This window comes from Notolepis coatsorum, assembly GCF_963971535.1.
Source record: "Notolepis coatsorum genome assembly, chromosome: 16".
NCBI classification, from domain to species: domain Eukaryota; kingdom Metazoa; phylum Chordata; class Actinopteri; order Aulopiformes; family Paralepididae; genus Notolepis; species Notolepis coatsorum.
This window is the reverse complement of record NC_140180.1, coordinates 61,495,536-61,513,853: the sequence shown is the minus strand read 5'-3', so window position 1 is coordinate 61,513,853 and position 18,318 is coordinate 61,495,536.

Genomic DNA, 18,318 nt, shown 5'->3' with positions numbered 1-18,318 from the left:
ATTTACTCAGTAATAGTTTCATGGGTTGAAATACATTTCAAATAATTGTAACTTTAAAGGGGCACTTCACCAAAAAACAATGCTGATTTATTTGCACATAATCTCACACACATCCAAATACTCTAAACAGTTGTGCACACCTTCATTTTCATTTAAGTTATTGAGAGTAAAATTACAGCTCCATGAAATGATAAAGTAACAGACAAGGTATGTTTCATCTGATATCTATCTAATTTCATGGAGCATATTCAATCAAACTCATTTACTCTCAATAACTGCAAACTAAATATGTGTGTGAAAGACTGTTTAGAGTTTTTGGATGTGTGTGAGATTATGTGCAAAATAAATAAGCATTGTTTTTTGGTGAAGTGCCCCTTCACTATCATTATTAGTCATTATATATTTTCATTATATTTGCAGTCTGCAAAATTGGAACAGATTATGAATTTAAATGTAATTTTGCAAGAAACGTCATTTAAAGTAACTGAAACTAACTTGATTATATTACTGATGCCATTTGAAGCATTTCATCAGTCCACTGTCTGGAAAGCATGAAAGCAGTAGTGGAAGATGTACCAGTGCAGTGCTTTATACAATCTTTAGGTGGGGCTAGATAAATGCAGTGGAGTAAAGTGTAATATTTATGAAGTGTAAAGTCCCCTAAAATGTAAATATTCAAGTACAATAGCCTATGTTTATTATTTTTATCCGTAACTATTAACACAATATTGTCTTGCGTGTGTAAATTAGAACTTGACAGTTAAAAACGTGATGTCATACTTAGAAAATGAAAAGCCTGCGGCGCTTCATTAATGTCTGGACACCCGGTTTAGATGTGTTATTTCTATTGCTTATCATCTGTGCTTAAAAACAATGTAGACTGAATAAACAACCTCTTTCAATGCGTTGAGAGAGAGAGAGAGGGGGGGGGGGGGGGGTTAAACATTGTCCATGGAAAAAAGAATGCTCCTATGTATAACGGTATAACCTCAAAACACAATGAAACAACGGTTTAACAGAAGGGTGTAAGTTCTAAGCTTTTCTTCAGGCAAACCTGCTACATTATTGCGGGTAAATAATATGCAGTATGTTTGAATGAAAGAGCTCACTTTTATCTTGTTTCTTTTACCTCTGGTCAGGTGACTGCCCTTGACCTCTGGGTGGTCAGGTGGCTGCCCTTGACCTCTGGGTGGTCAGGTGACTGCCCTTGACCTCTGGGTGGTCAGGTGACTGCCCTTGACCTCTGGGTGGTCAGGTGGCTGCCCTTGACCTCTGGGTGGTCAGGTGGCTGTCCTTGACCTCTGGGTGGTCAGGTGACTGCCCTTGACCTCTGGGTGGTCAGGTGGCTGCCCTTGACCTCTGGGTGGTCAGGTGGCTGCCCTTGACCTCTGGGTGGTCAGGTGGCTGCCCTTGACCTCTGGGTGGTCAGGTGGCTGCCCTTGACCTCTGGGTGGTCAGGTGACTGCCCTTGACCTCTGGGTGGTCAGGTGGCTGCCCTTGACCTCTGGGTGGTCAGGTGACTGCCCTTGACCTCTGGGTGGTCAGGTGACTGCCCTTGACCTCTGGGTGGTCAGGTGACTGCCCTTGACCTCTGGGTGGGCAGGTGACTGCCCTTGACCTCTGGGTGGTCAGGTGACTGCCCTTGACCTCTGGGTGGTCAGGTGGCTGCCCTTGACCTCTGGGTGTCAGGTGGCTGCCCTTGACCTCTGGGTGGTCAGGTGACTGCCCTTGACCCCTGGGTGGTCAGGTGACTTCCCTTGACCTCTGGGTGGTCAGGTGACTGCCCTTGACCTCTGGGTGGTCAGGTGACTGCCCTTCACCTCTGGGTGGTCAGGTGACTGCCCTTCACCTTTGTTTGGTCACTGAATAGCTCACTCCTTTGGCTCCTCATTATTGTTCTGGGCTGTGACAGGTTGAGTCAGTTTCTCTCTTAGATTTACCTATTGTTTCAATGGTCAACATCATATTTCCTGACACAGATTGGGTCAAATGTAAATATTCAAGTACAATACCTCAACATTGTACTCAAGTACAGTACTTGATAGGGCTGCCGTATTAGCACTGATTACCCGATTTGATTCAATTTTTATTTGATTTACAAGGTCCTGATTCGATTTGTTTTCAATTTGATTCAATATCGACTCAATGAGGCTTGATGCACTGGTTTCAGGGGGAAAGTACCTGTCATTGTTGTCAAAAGATGTAATGTGGTCAACTGAGTTTCTGTAGTAGTTTAGAAGAAACGCAGCGCAAGGCAAACTAGAGACATCTGCAGGACGGGAGGGACGCTAGAGACTTAGTGAGACTTGTTTTCTTTTTGTTTTGTTTACAGCATCAGTCCACATAGCAATCAAACAACATCAAGTCAGAAAATAGCCCCCCCCCCCCCCCCCCCCCACGCTGATCGCCCAACGGCCCGAGGAGACTGGGGTGAGTTTTAGCGTGTAATATTACCGTGTTCGATACTAACTGATCTGATGAACATATGACCCACATTAGATGAATGGTATAACGCTGCCCACGGAATTATAAACGCCCCCTCGCCCATCCGGTCAACATCAGATGACGTGTAGTAACTTCCAGAAGTCCGTCCAGTTGGAATTTTTTATATCGCGGCCGATTGCTATCAAACTGTATTTCATCATCAATATAATGCATTTGGGGCTATAAATCACGTTCTGGAGAAAGCTGCAGAAAGAGATGAAAACAGAGGATTTTAAGTCATGGTATCCATAAACTTCAATCGGTTCGGATCCTTTGAATGAATGAGAATGTCAACAATCACGACGACACGTTGAAATCACTGGCTGCGCTCAGAGAGGAGTGGTTAGGCAAAAAATTGTTCCGAGTATATTTGCATATAAAACGTAATTGTCTAATTCAATTTTTTTTTTATTTCTCCACGTGGTGAATACACAGGTCACAACATGTTTACATGAACGTTTTGGAGTTGTATTTGGAGTGTATTTCGTGACTGTATACAGTGTAAGGGAACATCAGGCTCCTGATATCCCCCACTTCCAGTGATGAAGCTAAGCTATGCTAACGGAGCGACTGTTCCCAAAGCTAAATGCACGCACAGAGACAAAAAAGGTATGTATCTTCTTGTCTAACTCCAGGGAAGATGTTAAATAAGCTAATTTTCCAAAATGTTGGAGTTTTCCTTTAAGAGAGAGAGAAATTTGATTTTTCAATTGCCTCTCTGCTGTTTAGTTCAGCACCGTGGGCAGCGCCAAGCAAGCCACAGCGCCACTGTCCCAGCTGAAACGTATAAAAGGGAACCTGTGTTAAAAAACCATTGTGCCCCCCGAGAACATTTTATGCCCCCCCCCCCCCACTCATTTGTTTCTGCAGCCTGGTCTGACAATACATCAATTATAAATTACAGTGGAATCACGCAGGTAGAGGCCTCCGAAGGAATGCCCGTGCAGCGGTTACCGGCGGCCATACTGGAAGAAAGAACTACAAACACTCCATGTGAGGCCTCCACCGCGCGGCCATACTGGAAGAAAGAACTACAAACACTCCATGTGAGGCCTCCACCGCGCGGCCATACTGGAAGAAAGAACTACAAACACTCCTTGTACATTACCCATTCACAGCACCTTCTATGAATGACCAATGTATGCTTAAGACATTGCAAATAATTATGGGTAGACAAATAAGTAGTGGTTTCAGAAGAAGCAAGATGGCGTTTTAAATATCCAGACGGTTTGAACCACAGCTTCTGCCCGGATCTTGGGGAAGACTATGCATTTATGATCACATTTGAACGGGCATAGGCCTACTGCAGTTCTTGCATGAGGCATGGTAAACCCATAATTAAAAAAAAAAAAATAAATCAGTAACATACATTGTCAACCTGCTATGTTTTGTCCTATGTATTGCCTAAATCCAGACCAGCATTTATCAAAGAGATGTGGTTTTCTTTTGAGATTGAACATAATTTTCTCTGATGCCATGTAAGAAGAAATTTCACTAAGCCACATACTGTAGATGATGGGGGGGGATCACCACTCTTCCACAGCAAGGCAATACAGTTATTAGCAGCAATCATGGCCAATTTGATCAACTGCACCTTGTTTCTCTTATCAGGAGAGATGTCAGACATGTTGCATAATAAAGCAAATCTTGTTGTACAAGATTTAGTGAGACTCGATCTTCACACATCTACTGAAAAAAAGGCATCCATTACTAAAGATTCCCTGTGGGAGGCGCTATCAGTAAGAGGACCAGCAGGCTCAGGAATAGCTTCTTCTCCTCAGCTGTCACCACGGGGACAGCCCCCCCACCCCCAGACTCAATCCCCTCCTCCCTCCCTACTCTCTTTATCTCTCTCTCCCTCTCTCTCTATACCGTATGCACTCTGTTGCCTCTACTCAACCTATACTATGAACTCTGAACTCTATTGCCTCTACTCAACCTATACTATGAACTCTGAACTCTATTGCCTCTACTCAACCTATACTATGAACTCTGAACTCTATTGCCTCTACTCAACCTATACTATGAACTCTGAACTCTATTGCCTCTACTCAACCTATACCATATGCACTCTGAACTCTATTGCCTCTACTCAACCTATACCATATGAACTCTGAACTTTGTTGCCTCTACTCAACCTATACCATATGAACTCTGAACTCTGTTGCCTCTACTCAACCTATACCATATGAATTCTGAACTGTGTCCTTTGGTCAGAACAAGTGTTGTCACTTTTGCATGTCATCCCTTGGATTTATTGTGTCTTTGGATCCATAAATAAAATCAATCAATCAATACACTGTATACTGCTATGTACTTCACTGCTACTTTGCACTCTGGTTAGATGCCAATTAAATTTTGTTGTGCTGTACTTGTGCTGTGCAATAAAACATCTAATCTAATTGATCTTGGGGTTTTAAGAATCCATTTGGTTTTCACACCAGTTTGAACGTAAACTTTCCAACTTCATACTTCATTGGCCGCACTCTCTCAGCCACCTCAGTTAAGCTGGTGACGGTCCTGCTGTCTTCTCATCCATGCCTGTCAGAAATTAATTTGTCCCTCTTAGGTCATTATATGGGACTGATCATTAGTATTCATGGCGACTGGGCAGGTCCATTATTATAGTATAGGGGTAATTTTAGCATCGGCCCAGAGATGAGGAGCCTGTGGATCAATAGGAGTTGACCACTCTATGTAGCCCAGGGTCAGTGAGGTCACATGGGGACTGATTAATCACATGGGGGGGGGGGGGGGGGGGGGGGGGGCACAATGAGTGGATGTGTTCATAAGAAATGCGATTACATTTACCCAGTAGAGCACACATGCGTGATTGTGTATGCATGACACGTACGTACGTACGCACGTACGCACGCACACACACACACACACACACACACACACACACACACACACACACACACACACACACACACACACCACACACACACACACACACACACACACACACACACACACACACACACACACACACACACACACACACACACACACACACACACACACACACACACACACACACACACACACACACACACACGCGACCCCCATCACTGCAGGATGTATCATTGTTTGCTTTCCACACCTTCATTCCTTTTCACACCATTTTCCAGTCAGAGTATAATTACATCACATGTACTTCTACCACCAAAACACCTGAGGTCCCATCCTGACTGCTGGTGGCAGGAGACTGATGTGCTGAACATGGGGCACATTTTAGCAGTCTTACCTCATCTTATAACATCTAAATGTAAGATAGCGACCACTGTTGTCTGCTGTCAACACCACCATTCCTCTTAGGTGTCAGGCTTCTCATTCTCATCTCCATTAATTTTGAGAACCAAGTCTATATATCATACTTCTGAAATATAAACAAACTATACAGAAATATTATTCAGTGTTATATATTTTTCTGTGTCAAAGGTACTTGTTTTGTTTTAGCTAATGTTGCCATTTTCAAATGATCAGTAAAGGAACTATTCCTCACTTGAGGTGTAGTTTGACCAACTGTCAACTTCTCACAGAATGTTTAGAATATTTTTTCCAGCAAGGCAGCAGGTAACCAGCAGGTATTTTGTATGTACCTTTGACTCAGAATTGTCTGTTTTATTTGTAGCAGGGTGGATTATCCCTGCTTCGTGGGAACTGTGGTGCACGGTCACTAGGTAGCGAGACACAGTAGAACTCTGGCTAGCTGCACCTCCGTCTTTGGGGTCAGGAGCGTCAAATGGAGGCTGGCAGTGGGAGTGTATGGGGCCCAGGATTTACAAACCTAGTCCGGTACTCTGGTCTTCCTCTCTCTTCCAGGGCAGTCAGCAGTACTCCCCAACACGTCCTCACTCTCCCCAATTGTCCCCTTAGCACCCCCCCACACCTAGTGACTGGATGGTAAATAAATAACTTGGTTCCCCCCGCAAGCAGTACCCTCCCTCATTAACACCAGAAACCTTACAGTGGGAAAGGGAAGGTTAAATAGGAAGGGGTTAATAATATATATGTTACCCGCATCAAAAGGGTTAAGATTAGGCTCAATAAAAGACACACACACCGTGCTCCCATTCAGTCTGATTATTATTGCACCATTGTTCTCGTTACACAATAGTTACGGGCTGGTGATTATTGCACCACGGTTATCATTACACAATAGTTACAGTCTGGTAATTATTGCACCATGGTCATCGTTACACGATAGTTACAGTCTGGTAATTATGTAATTACGCCCTAGGCACCAAGTGCTCTCGCTGTACCCAGACTAAGTGCTGCCCACGTCTGGGCTAGACACAGTATCAATACCTTCCCTAAGGGTTTACATATACTGCTCTAGTACTCCGTAATATGGGGAAAGAAGGGAGGACATAGGGGAGGAATAGAAGGGTTCACTGAATGGGAAAATATTATTACACCAACACGGTATCACACTCAAAAGAAATAAACAGAAAGCAAAAGAGTGGGCCCACAAAATACCAGTAAAAGTCCTATCTTAATGCCGGCATGTATTGTTTGGGGTACCCCTATGGAATGGTAGTAGCAACGTTACTTTCGCCCGCAGGCTGCACCACACTGTATACTGTATAATAGCTCGGGAGCATCAATGCCCATTTGTACTCATCCGAAACGGCCGCCTCGCCGCGCCACTGTTGTCCGGAAAGCAAGATGGCGTCGAACGCTCTCGGTGAGGATGCTAGCAGGCGGAGCTGGGGCAGAGAGGCAGCGCCGGCTGAGAGCGTGTGCTGAGTGATGACGACCCCTGCTGGACGGGACGAACTCCCGTAGGCTGCAGGCAGCCGGGTGCAGATCTGGTCGCAGGTAACCGGGGCAGACTGATTGCAGGCAGCCGGAGCAGACTGATTGAAGGCAGCCGGAGCAGACCGGTTGTAGGCCCACGCGCGTCTCGGGGCTCGCACTCTATACCGCACACAGTAACTACTGTAACCCGATTGTTAAGGACTTTGATATGTTGTTAGCCGCACGTTACTTATACCGCACACAGTAACTATTATAACCCGATTGTTAGTGCTTGGCTCTGCACTGTTTGCTCACACACTATCGCTGGTACTGCTAGGATATCGTGTCCACTAGCAAGTACTTCCTATCACCCGTCGCTATCCCACGGGGCCCTCCAACATAACTTCTGCAACAGGGCTCTCCGGAGCCCCCGTCCGTTGCGACTGTTCGTGTTCAAGTTCACTGCCGAAGAGGATCTCTTTCCGTCTTCCGCTCCCATATATCACGTTCCATCTCTCTCCAACACTCTCTGCCAGACACCGCCCCCTGGTGGTCCCGCCTACTAGTCACACAGGGAAGGATGTTGATTATGGTCCAGCGATACTGTGTATGGTCCATACTTCAGTCGATAGAAGGAAGAGAAACTCATATCATTGCTCGTGGGAATATCAATGATGTCTTTGTGTACAAAGGGGATATAAAACACAAGTCAGCAGTTCTGAATAATAAACAATATTTTCAGGCTGCTACATATTGAAGACGAAGATTTATAGTTATAGTTATAGTATTTGTTTGAGTAACTTTTTAGCCATTCAATCTACTTTCATTTTATTTAGTTTTAGACAAATAAAATCTCATACATTTGTCACATGCATTTCTGTGGGGAAGTGTTTCCATTTCTATAAAGGCTAAATTGTCCCATACAGAATGTATTGATATCCCTGGTCTGTTGTCCCATACAGAATGTATTGATATCCCTGGTCTGTTGTCCCATACAGAATGTATTGATATCCCTGGTCTATTGTCCCATACAGAATGTATTGATATCCCTGGTCTATTGTCCCATACAGAATGTATTGATATCCCTGGTTTGTTGTCTCACACAGAATGCATTGATATCTCTGATCTGTTGCCCCACACATAATGTATTGATGTCCCGGTTTGTTGTCTCACTCAGAAAGACTGTGATAAAGAGAAGTTGTTACTCAAACCGAGGTATAAGCCGTCACTCTTCCAACATGTAGGCCTGCATTCCTCTCTACCCGGAAAACTACAGCGTCTCAAAGTGAGTCCAACATTTGTATCTTTGGTAACTGTCTCTCCTTCCCACTTTTATCTTTAGTTTACTTTCTTTCACTCTTAGGCTATGGTTAGACTAGTGTATTCCTGGCGTTTTTTTATACGTTTTTGACGACGTTTGATGTCCTATCTACACAGAAATGCGTTTTTTGGCGTTTTTTTGTGGATACGGCTGAAACGCAAAATTGTGTTTGCGTTTGGAGATACGCAAAAAATACGCTTCGACAACAGCGTGTAGTCAGCACGGAGCAGTTGTTGCGAAAACGCCCATGCGCAGTAGATACCATCTGCGTGCCCTTCCGGTGACAACAGTGTGTGTGTTTGGGACAGAGCTCCGTGTCCCAAATAGCTTCAGCTACCATGTGTTGTCAAGTTATTGTTATAAGGACCCCAGTCCAAGCTACAACAGTCTGCATTCCCTTAACAATTGTTTGTATTGAGCCGTATTGTATTGTACCCATATGCAATATGTTAAATAAAGTTTACATCCATTCATTCTGCTAGCATTACCGATTGCATGAGCAGCTGGCTAACGTGAGCTATCAGGATTCAGACCCTGTTAGCTCAGAGTTCCTCTTTCAACTTAACAAGCATTAAACAAAATGGCCCAGTCATCTATTCACCTTTGTTTAATACACACAGCGTTGTCTCTAATGTTATCTAACTACTGATAGCTCGCGATATCATCAGTTTCGTGCTGGCTAAGTAGCGTGAGCTAACGTTAGCTTCTAGCCACAATGCTATATTGTTATAATGGCATACTCCATTGACGTTAGCATGCAGCTAACAATGCTACCGATCGTTTTTTAGACTAAACTATCCGCTCTTGGTGGTCACTTGTGTTGATGTTAGTTTTGTTTCATCAACAAATGACAGGCAGAACACACAGTGAATGTATCCGTTTTGTTTATTGCACTTTTATTAGGCTTTGCTGAAAAATTATTGCTGCATTGAGTGCATCTTGCATTGCAAGATGGTGGCGCGGCATAGGCGCCTGCCTTATTGACATTTTCTTTGCTGGAGCTTCCACCAGGAAGTGTATTGGCACATTCGTTCTGATTGGTTGAAATTGCCTTCATGTTTGCCACCTACTGCCACCTACTGCTTTGGCAGTGTACTACATCAGTGTGCTCGGCTGACAAAAACGGAAAAAAAACGAAAGTGTGACTCGAGGCGCATGACGTCGCGGCGATACGTATAAGAAAACAATACGAAATTATACGAAAGGTGTAACCTCAGCCTTAGGCTCTTTCTCTGTTTTGTCTGTCCTGTTATTTTGTTTGTTTAAAGGCTTTGAGAGAGAGAGAGAGAGAGAGAGAGAGAGAGAGAGAGAGAGAGAGAGAGAGAGAGAGAGAGAGAGAGAGAGAGAGAGAGAGAGAGAGAGAGATAAACGTATGTTTCCCATGTCAATAAAGCCAGAGAGAGAGAGAGAGAGAGAGAGAGAGAGAGAGAGAGAGAGAGAGTGAGAGAGAGAGAGAGAGAGAGAGTGAGAGAGAGAGAGAGAAAGAGAGAGATAGATTTACAATTAGTGCTTGTACATCAAACCTTATGTGACTGCTTTGCCGGAGTACAGCTTTATTGACCGATTTGTAACAACACCCTAAATAGCCTTCATAGCCATATATTATTGTAGCATATGTAGGAGTAGTTGGTCTTATGACATAGAAGTAATCAGTTATTGTGTAATCTTTAAATCATTAATTCCACAAATACTATGAATGTACACACATTTGTTTTGGTGACAGTGGTGTAAAGACAGATCAACAAATTCTTCTCAGTATGAGATAATTACACCAGGACCTCACATACATGGACATACATGGCGGGACAAGCTATAGACAGAAGACTATATTATACCACTCTCATGCATTCAGTACTTTGTCAGGGTTAGTTATTCCTATAGGTGTCATTTAGTACTTTGTCAGGGTTAGCTATTCCTATAGGTGCCATTTAGTGTTACGATTTAAGGTAGGAGTTGAGTTCCAATAGTAGAAGGTAATAAGGAGATGGAGATGTGGTTGCTCTTCTCAAGAAAACGTGTTATTTTATTATCAGAATCACTAGAGCAAGAAACTGTAACGATAACGAATAAGAAGCCAGGCTTCAACTGAGGGTATATAAGGAAAAGAGAATTAAATAATAACAGCAAAAACAAGAGGTTCCATTTCTTGTCCGTGGCCGACTGCTCGCAGTAGTTCTGTTGAAGATCCGACAACAGACAGAGAAAGAAGGGATTACTATAAAGGCAAAACTCCCAGCAAACCACACGCAGTAATTAGTGACAACAAACCACAGGTGACAGTCAATCAGCGCTAATTACAGAGAACAGGGTGAAGTACTCCAGAATGGCAGTAGGGTTTCTACTCCTGGGAGAGGACAGAAACCCAGAACGTTACAGTACCTCCCCCCGACGAACGGCACCTGACGTTCACCTAGGGGCCTAGCCGTCTTATAGGGCTGTGATCTAAGATATCCTTTTGAGGCACCCAGGAACGCGTACCCCTCCCAATCCACCAATAATTGAAACCCCCTACCCCTCCGCCTACAACCCAGGATCCTTCGCACCGTGTAGACAGTTTGACCGTCAAGGCGGGGGAAGACCAGAAATAAATTCCAGGGATATGTGCGACCAGGGACGTTTGGGAATAGGAAGCGGCCGGAGTAGACCCGCCGGTGCACGGCGAGAGGTCTTACTACGCGCACACACCGGACAGGCCGCCACAAAGGAACGCGTATCCCCCTCCTCTGTAGGCCACCAGAACCTCCTACGGATAAACTCCAGGGTTCTGGCGGCCCCAGGGTGGCCGGTGAGGGAGGAGGTATATGCCCACTGCAGCAGTCGCGAGCGCGCAGCCTTGGGCACATACATCCGCCCCGGAGGACCCCCACCGGGATCGGGTTCCCGTGCCAGAGCTGATCTTACCACCCTATCTATGCCCCATGACACGGGAGCCAAAATAAGGGCCTGTGGAATAATAGGATGGGGCTTCTCCTCCCGGTCCGGGGGGTCAAACTGGCGTGACAGAGCGTCAGGCTTGACATTCTTGGAACCGGGCCGGTAGGAGATGGAAAATCGAAATCGAGTGAAGAATAACGCCCACCTGGCCTGGCAAGCGTTAAGGCGTTTAGCCCCCTGGATGTAAGCCAAGTTCTTATGATCAGTCCAAACAATGAAAGGGTGTGCCGCCCCCTCCAACCAATGGCTCCATTCCTCCAGTGCCAATTTGATTGCCAACAACTCCCGATTACCCACGTCGTAGTTGCGCTCTGCCGAAGACAGCCGGCGCGAAACAAAAGCGCAAGGATGCACTTTCCCGTCCTTTAAGCATCTCTGAGAGATCAGTCTTCCTGGGTCCACACACAAAAAAACATACAAAAACAATCACTATTGCAAAAACAAAATTATTAAAAGTCAGTACACACAATGCATAATGAAACTACTATAACAATTAAGATAGCTAAAATTACATTAGTGTAAAACAAAAACAAAAAATTACTTTACAGTGTTAAAAACTATTTTAAAACTATTTAAGATTCTTTTTTAAAGTGAATCTACTGTAAATGCAGCAGAGGTTCCGAGGCAGGCCATTCCAAAGAGTTAATGCTCTAAAAATAAAAGATCTCCCCAAAGCGCTGGTTCTAGGACCTGGCAATTCAAGCTGCCCACTACTGGAACCTCTAGTGTAATGCTCGTGCACAGTATTACTAAAAACAACCTGATTATGTATAAAAACAGGAGTTTTATTGCTCATGACCAACTTGAACAGCACAAGTATATTAAAAGACAATCTATTTTCAACGTTAAGCCAAGAGAGGCAGGCATGCATACGGCTCACATTAGACCTTAGTGAGCAGCCCAGTACCAACCATGCTGCCCTGTTCTGGACCACCTGGAGCTTTCTGAGGTCACCACTGGCAGCAGATGACCACATCGCAGAGCAATAGTCAAGATGACATAAAACTAAACTTTGCACTATCTGACATAAAAGGGGACGGGCAACAAAAGAAGCACATTTCCTGGAAATACCAATTGCTCTTCCCATTTTTAAAACAATATAATTAATATGCTGAGACCAAGACAGAGTGCAATCCATCACTCCAAGGAGTTTAGTACTTTCAACTTGTTGAACTGCCGAATTACACAAGTTTAAATGAAGCTTTGGATTTGTAGATAACCTGTGCCTTGTTCCCAGCACAATACATTTAGTCTTGGAGATATTAAGGACAAGTCTATTACATACTACCCAGTCATGCACAACTTTAAGTTCTCTACTCAAAACTTCATTAAGTACATTGCATGATGGTGCAGCGTAATACAATGTTGAAACATCTGCATAAAGAACTGTTGTAGCACATTTGGTAGCCCAAGATAGGTCATTAGTAAATACAGAGAAGAGCAAAGGTCCTAGGCAACTTCCTTGCGGAACGCCACACTCTAGACCAGTGGCGGCTCTGCCACTAGGGGCGCAAGGGCGCCGACCCACCTGCTGACTGCTGTTAAATCAGAGAAGAAGAATAAAATAAAACTTTTTCGTTTTTAGTTTTATAGCCCTATAAATAACATAAACATGTTTAAAATTAATAATATTTACTCATTTTAAGTATGTTTGTGTTTCCAATGCACAATATAACGTTATTATATAAAATAAAAAAATACTCGCTTTCTTGAACCGTGACATCACTTTTTTTTTTTTGTATTTCTCGGCCCGGGCTAGACGCAATAGCGCTCTGAGTGCGCGTCACGGTTTGATCGCTGTATCCGTCGAAGCCAATCAGTGCGTAACGCGTTGTGCGTTGAAATATGACTATTATGTTGGAATCCGGGCGCGATTTGAATGCGTCAAGAATGTCAAGAATGTCTGTAGCCGCCGCCAGTATTTTTTTCCGTAGCAGAATTTCACAGAGACGATCTCTGATTGGCAGAATCCAATTTCTAATGTTCCAATTCTAGCTTATTCCGGTCCGTTGGTGAGAGATAGTTGTGTTGTTGTGTTGTTGTGAAATGCAGGCAGCAGAGCGTGCCGTGACTGCAAGTTCTTTAGATGGTTAAGCTTAGGCACTCTTTCAAAGTTGGTTAAGGTTAGAGTTTGTCTTAGAGCATGGCGATAGAACGCCAGGTAGTTTGCAGTCTGTTCGACGCGGAAAAATGGACAAAGAAATGTACTTGTGTTGTGCTAACAAGCTAACACTTGGCTAACAAGCTATTATGGCGGATGCAGTCTGGAGACAGTGGACAGTGGTCTGGAATACATCATTCAACAGTGGATTATACACGTTTATCAAGCTCTCCTGCCCTGGACGTTTCAACTAAACAGTGAGTCTCTCTCTCTCTCTCTCGCTCTCTCTCTCTCTCTCTCTCTCGCTATACACAGCTGTCTCCGCGAAATGCGGCTACGGAAAAAAGTATTGACTGTGCTTGCTGAGACGATAATTAATAGGCTAGCGATTCAAAACGCGCTGCTGTGTTGTGAACTATAACATTAATTTAGCTGCTGCTGATGCATAATGAATGAATGGTGAGTTGTTTAAAATGACAACATACATGTGTTAATTATTTGATTTGATTGATCCGAGAGACAGAGAGAGATTGCTCCAGAGCATCTCAGAGCATTACATTTTCAACTCGACCTATTAACGTGAACTGCGAACCACAAGGCGCTTTGATTGATTGATTGAAAACTTTATTAACAGATTGCAGAATGGGTACAATACAGTACAGCTCAATACACACAATTGTTAAGGGGATGCAGACCAGAGAAAGACTTTCGTCTTGTTTCCACCAGGGTCCCCCATTTTCAATTCATCAGGACATATATGACATACATGACATACAGATAGTCAGTACTGCTACATCTATACATTTATGACATACCAGATTTGCAAATACAGTACTGTTTGTGATACAGAAGGAGTCAAGAAAAGGGAGTATATACATTTGACGTAGAAACTGTACATTGGAGGAGGTTGGGTGGGGGGGGTTGGGTACACTGGGATATTGACAACCATACTGGGTAATTTACATTGGAGGTGGTTGGGGGGGGGGGGGGGGCACACTGTATAAACAAGCAAAACTGTACATTGAGGGGGGGGAGACTCTGTACAAACAAACAAAATTGTACATTGGACTATTGACAAAACCATACTAGGTAAATGACTGTACATTGGAGGGGGTTGGGTTAGGATATTTACAGGGGCCAGTGTTGAATTGCAGTCTCCCGTAGGTGTCTCTTGAGAGAGGTTTTGAAAGTGGGTAGTGATCCACATTCCTTTACAGCTTTGGGTAGGGCGTTCCACATTGATGTGGCATAATTGCGAAACGTGTTTAGTCCCTTATTTGAGCCGAATCTGGGTTTAACATGATTTGTGGAGCTCCCTCTGGTGTTGTGATCGTGGTATTCACTGACCTTTGGGAAGTATTTTGCCATGTACATGGGTACCTTGGTCGTGTAGTGTATCTTGTAGACCAGGCCCATTGCAAGTTGCTGTACTCTGTCATCTACTCTAAGCCATCCTAGGTTGTCAAAGTGGGCAGGGGTGAGGTGGGTTCTAGGAGTAAGGTCAAGCAGTAGTCTGACCAGTTTGTTTTGAGATGTTTGTAATTTTGTTTTTAGCGCCTTTGAGGTGCTTTGGTACCATGAGGTGCAAGCATAGTCGTAGTACCCCTGAATGAGTGCTCCTGCCAGAGTCTTCAGGGTATTCTTGTTTACCAGAGAGGAGATCCGGTACAAGAATCGAGTTCGTTGGTTGACTTTTTTTATTACATTGGATGCCATTTTGTCACAGGAGAGATTAGCCTCTAGGATGGAACCCAGGTAGGTAATTTCATCTTTCCTTGTGACAATATTGTCACCCACTGTAACTGAGAAGCCGTCGGTCTTGCTGAGTTTGTTATTTGAACCGAAGAGAATGGACTCTGTTTTGCCCATGTGTAATGATAGTTTGTTATCAGCGAGCCATATGCAGATTCTGCCTAGTTCCGAGCTGAGGGTTTTTTCAACCTGTAACTTGTTCTTGTCAGAGACCAGCAGGGCTGAGTCGTCCGCAAACAGGAACAAGTTGCAGTCACAAGCTGACGACATGTCATTTGCATAAATTAGGAACAGTAGCGGTCCTAGTATGCTTCCTTGTGGAACACCACAGCTCACTGTGAGAGGGGGGGATAGGGTACCGTTTACCTCCACCATCTGTTCCCTCCCCTCAAGGTAGGATTGCATCCAGCTCACTGATAGACTATCAAAACCAATTGCTTTTAGCTTGTCAATCAGAATGGAGTGATTGACCGTGTCAAAGGCCTTTTGTAGGTCCAGCATGACCATGCCGCAGTATTTGCCTGCGTCCACCTCTTGTTTGATGTGGTCATTCAAATAGAGAAGGCATGTGTCAGTGGAGTGGGATGTTCTGAAGCCAGATTGGAATTCGTAGATTAGATTTTTTTCCGCTAGGTACTTTTCGACCTGTTCGTAGACTATTTTTTCCATGACTTTCGAGATGGAGGTGAGACTAGAAACAGGGCGGTAGTTGCCTGGGTCTAATTTGCTGCCCTTTTTGTGCAGAGGGGTCACCCTCGCAATTTTGAAGTCCTTGGGGACGTGTCCCTGTTTTATGGAGAGGTTTATTATGTGTGTGATGATTGGGGTGATGGCGGCTGCTGAGTCTCTGAGGAATTTGGAGGGGATGTTGTCATGGCCAGTGGCCTTGTTAGGTTGGAGGGCGCTCAGTTTATTGAGTACCTCATCTGTTGTTACCATTTCCAGCTTGAAGTCGTCCTTGCGGACCCCTAGGTTTTTGTAGTAAGCTACTATGTGTTCTACCCCATAAAGCCCTGAGTGGGAGGGTAGTTTGTTTACCTATGTTTGTGAAGAAAATGTTTAAGTAACTGCTCTAGACCTCTGCTACTGGACAGGCTGCCATTTAGATACACCTTCTGTGATCTAGAGGACAAATAACTTAGTATCCACTTTAAAGCAGAAGAGTTAAAACCATAACATTTAAGTTTCTCAACCAGTAGAGAATGGTCCAGCACATCAAATGCAGCACTAAAATCTAACAGCACAGCTCCCACCAACATAGAGTTATCTATAGCTTTAAGCCAGTCATCAGTCATCTGTATCAAGGCAGTAGAAGTAGAGTGACCAGCTCTATAGGCATGTTGAGAATCTGTTGCAAGCTTGTTTGAAACAAAATACTCTTGAATTTGTGAATGCACCAACTTTTCCATGATTTTGCTCAAGACAGGTAAAATACTTATAGGTCTAGAATTTCCCTCGTTAAAAGCAGGTTTGGTATCCTTAGGTAAAGAAAAAACTTTAGCCTCCTTCCACATCTTTGGAAATAGGCCCACATCCAAACATCTATTCATAATATGACATATAGGAGATGATATGATACCACCAGTCATTCTCAGCACTTTACTATCCAGGTTATCTAGGCCTGCTAACTTACTATCAGGAAGAGAGCGGAGTAACCGCTCCACCTCACTGACTTCAGCCTGATGAAATTCAAATTCACACATTTTGTCTTTCATTATAATATACTTAATACAGTCATTTGTTTTAAGGTTGTTTGAAATATTCATAGCATGCCTTAGTTTAGATACTTTACCCACATAATAATCATTAAAATGATTTGCAATCTCACCTGGTTTCGTGAGAACAAATCCATTTGATTCCACTAAGGGTGTGCACACAGTTGTCTTTCGACCCATCATTTCATTAAAAACATTCCATATTTGTTTGCTATCATTTCTCGCATCATATAACCTTTGTTTAAAATAGTACCTTCTTTTTTACCTTGTTTAGTTTTGTCACCTGATTGCGTAAAGCACAGTATTTATGCCTGTCATCAATTGAACCAGAACTAACTGAGGCTTTTTTGGCCATGTCTCTCTCTTTCATTAGGGTCCTGAGACTGCTGTCAAGCCATGGGGCAGATCTATTTTTGACCAGAAAGTCTGGTTAGAAGAAATTAGGATGTCGTCTAAGTACACAAAGACTGACACCCTGATTAAATCCTGCAACACGTCGTGCTTGGAAAACTGCCGGAGCATTAGCTAAACCAAAGGGCATAACTAAGTACTCATAATGCCCGTTGGGCGTGTTAAATGCAGTTTTCCACTCGTCTCCCTCTCTAATCCTGACCAGGTTGTATGCATCACGTAAATCAAGTTTAGTAGTCTAGTAGATAGAGGGGGGTATCATGCACCCCCCGGAAATATACTTCTAACCATGCAGACTTTCTAGATTGGAAAAAAGGTGAAAAAAATTATAGGCTATGTTAACAAGTTGTCAGAGTGTCCCATGTATCATTTATATGCAAATTAATTATCAAAAAATCGCAAAAATATCTGTTTAATATATCTCAGCCAATATTGCAGATAACTGAACAAATGAGGTGTCTAGACCCATGTTTCGAGGGTCAAAGATCACAATAACACTATCCCTAGAGTGATCACATGTTTCTATGTAAGTAGCCTATGCAAATCTGTGCCGTCAATACAAAATAATCACATTTAAAAAAAAATTACCAATTAGTTGAGCGGATACTATCATGCTCCCCCTGGAAATATATTGTTAACCAGTGTTTCTTGATTAGAAAAAAATTGTAGAAAATTATAGGCTAATTATAGGTAAAAAATCTGTCAGAATGTCCCATTATCATTTATATGCAAATTAATGACGCCATCATCAAAAAATATATGTCGCTATTTCATCCAATATTGCAAATAACTGAACAAGTAGGTTGTCTAGACCCATATTTTGAGGGTCAAAAATCATAATAAAACTATTCCCA